Consider the following 3821-nt stretch of genomic DNA (forward strand, 5'->3'; position numbering starts at 1 on the left):
GGATGTCCAGAGCTCCACTTGACCCACAAGCGGTCTGAGAGTGAGATGCCATTTCCGTGGTTGGCCTTTTCACCACTCGACCATCGGCTTGTGAATCAAGCAGTAGCCTCGGGATAATCCATGATGTGATCTTGGAGATGATTCACACGTGCAAAATATCTTTCCTTAGTTAATCCAATTAAAATTCAAGCACAATCAAAGCAATCAACCCTAATATCATATTCTAGAAAAACATTCATTTATTCCCATGGCAACTTGTCATTACAGACCCCTGCCATTCATTTGCCATCAACAAAGCCTTCGAATATTTATCCAAATCACAATGCAACAATCCCTTGATTGAAAGAAAAACATTTAGGGTGTTGTTAATCAACCAACAAAACTAATTGTATGTTTGCCAAACAATACAATAATAGATGCAACAATAATTCCAACGCATATTTACTCTCCCCCTTGGAGCCAAAGAGTAGAATTTACTTAATATTCCCTCCTTTAGCCTAAGGCATATGCTAAACATTCCAATAATATACATGACGTAAGTCCTATCATTCCAATGCAAATTAATCAATCTAGCAAGAGCATTTATGCCTCTTCTCTAAGTGACAATTATCTTTTAGCATTTTCCTACTATGCAACACTTTTTCTTGGCTTGATTTTCCTTTCTCCTAAGGCAAGGAGTCACATGTCATCGATGTAAAGTTTACATAATCTCTCCCATGTATGTACCGTGTATATGCATTTGCGAACTTTAAACAATATTATCCTCGGTAAAGATTAATCAAAGACTCATCGATGCTCAATACTTTAGTGTCCCATATGTTGCTTATGCTATGCATGGATTCATCACATAGCAACTAGGTGCAATTTAGCTCCCTTTGATACAAGCACTTCACAAACTTTATCTTTATATATTTGAGATGCGATTTATCCTTTTCAATGACCTATTCTTTCACCACAATGTACGTAGCCTAATGTATCTCTTGTGAGCATTAAAACAAGCGTCTATCAATTTGAAAATACATTACTTATGACCGGTACCGCAATTGGATTGACAGTGATGCCTTTGCTTGAAGCTCTGTTGCTGGTTGTAGGATTGTCATCTACATGCGACATTCTTTGCTTGGAGGCCATCGTCCACAAGTAGACTCAAGAGATTAAGAAGATGGAATAGATTCGAGATAGGAGAGCGTAAGAGAAGATTGTTAAATCAAGGATTGAGGTAGAGGGAAATTGTGCAGCCTCTCGGGGTAACTCTTCTCTCTCTCTCTCTCTCTCTCTCTCTCTCTCTCAAGCTCTCTCTTACAATCTCTTGAAGTCTCTTGCAGCCTTTTAGGGTCTCCTTATGCTCCCTTGTGCCTCCCTATGCCTCATATTTATAATGAATTAGAGAGGAGGGGATAAGTCTCAGAACAAGAGTGGAGGGGCTCTTAGAAGACTCAGTGATATGATGCTCAGATCATAAATCTGATGGTTTCATTGGCTCCAAAAGGGGGGTAAAATGCGAAGACACTTGGTTAGAAAGCTCTTAGTTCACTCCTTCTTCTTTTCTCTGTTTGAAGTTCTGTCTACTGCCTGTAGACTGCGATTGCGGCGCGCGCGATTTCACCAGTCACTTTTCTTTATTTCTCTTTTATAAAATCTCAAAAATTAACTAAAACATCACTTGTCTTTTCTTTTAAATGACTTTTAGTTCTATCTTTTTAGGATAGTATCTAAAATATAATAGTTCTCCCCCCCCCCCCCCCCCCAAAAGAATCTAATATTTTTGGACCATTCAAATTATACACATTAATACTAGTGATTAATATGGCTCATAAGTCCTGTTCACATTGTACTTTTTGTGAAGGGTGGCTACGGTCCTTATCAATCCGAGAAAAAATTCAGATTTATGACTATAAAAAAAATTTAAATATATTTTTAATTGAATGAAAATTATTAGCTATTAATGCTAGTCAGTTTTTACCTTAGTTAGTCTTTAGTTAGTAATCTTACTAACTTATTAATTGACTAACTAGCTTTTGAACTAACCAACTACCTTTTATTGCATGGAAATACTACACCCTTAGAGAAATCGAGATGTCCTCATCTTGAGAGAAACTGGGGAAGACAAGCACTAATGGGGCTTATGACCTGTGGGTTAAGACCTACCATGCATCCGCTGCGCTACTCTTAATGTTTCAAGTAGTGCACTCATATTATTTGAATTAACCATAGATACAAAAGTAGGATTTATTCTCAATTGTGTTACATGTCGATTAAGCTTCTAGGAATTTTAGTCCTCCTAATAAGGTTTAGTGGGCTCTAGATCTTCGTCTTCATCTGATTCGTCTATATATCCATAGACTACACCTGTGTAGCTTTGTTTTCTTGGAGGCTCAATGTCTTCTAGACTTAGATCAGGGCAGTCTGCTTGGATGTGTCCTAGCTCATTAGAATGGAAGCATTGATGGTAAGGACACCTCCTACAGATGTGCCCTATCTCTCCGCACGTATGGCATCTCTTATCCTGATCTCCATAGTCATCTTTGCTACAATTGCCCAATTTAAGTTCTTGGACGATTGGATTCGCTCGCAGTAATGCATCTTGCAAGTTCGTTGGATGCATTGCTTCAAGACAGTGGTTCAGAGGAGTGTTCAGGCCATGGCAAAACTTGGATACTTGCTGTGCAATATCCATAGGTGGTGTATATTTTAGTAGGATTACAAACTTTTAGTAGTAAGTTTCCAGGGTTAATTCCAGCTGCTTGAGCTTGAAGAATTCATTCATCTTCAAGGTCTGGTAGGTTGGTGGAAGGTATCGTCCGCGTACAACATCTTTGAATTGAGTCCACGTAATAGCGGCTTTAGAAATACCTTGATCTTTGCACCATTGCTTCCACCATAACCGAGCCTGGCCAACTAACTTCAGTTTTCCAATCATTGCTTGATTCATGGAGGCAATTCCCGAAGCAGAGAAATAGTCATCCATCGTCTCAATCCATATCTTTGCTTCTACTGTGACGTCTAACCCTTCTCCATCAAACTCGGGTGTCTTAATTTGCTTGAGAAGAAAATTTTTCTCTTACATGTCAGCATTTGTGGGTGCAAAAGGTGCCTTACAATCAAGCCATACCACTCATGCTATTTTTGTTTAGGATATGTCTATGAACTGAACATTAATCAATCATGTATCATCATGAAGTTTCGCTTTGATACCAACTATAATGTATTCGCCTGTCCACTTGTGGGACTCGTCTTAGCAGCCCATTGGGAGGGGAGTCTAGAAAGCGCCACCTGGCACTCACAAGGAATGTCACAGGGTTTGCGATCTAGGTTTTCCCGAGTCTGCCCCAAAGCGGAAGTATCCAGCCGTTCCCACTTAGGACTGACCTGAAGTCAAGGTTTCTTTCCTATCAGGCAAGTCTCTAGGAAGTAGCTAGTGTTGAGCTCCAGATGAACCACTTTGTGTAGGAAAAACAGAGTCGAAGCAGATTTATGCTGCACTTGGTTCATGGAGAATGGGAAACGAGAGGGATGCGAAGCTCAACCTCTCTGCCCATAAGGCATAGTCCCATTCTGCTCCCCTAAAACGGCATGAATCCGGTTCTAACTTAACAATACCTAAAGTCATCCGATGGTAAATCCTTGTGAGAAGCCTCCCAGTTCTCTGGGACCACCTAGCCATAGGACGGACGTGTCAGGGGATTCCATCCACCCACTTCCCTTGATAGCTTTAGTTGTCTAATTTGGTCCTACCACATTTATGTGTGACATTTAAAATCAGCTTCATTAATTAAGCCTTTTAGGGCAGAGAGTTTGTTCATGTAATTTACAACACATAC

This window comes from Lygodium microphyllum, chromosome 24 (assembly GCF_053477565.2).
Source record: "Lygodium microphyllum isolate KBCC chromosome 24, Lygodium_microphyllum_v1.1.10, whole genome shotgun sequence".
Classification (NCBI taxonomy): domain Eukaryota; kingdom Viridiplantae; phylum Streptophyta; class Polypodiopsida; order Schizaeales; family Lygodiaceae; genus Lygodium; species Lygodium microphyllum.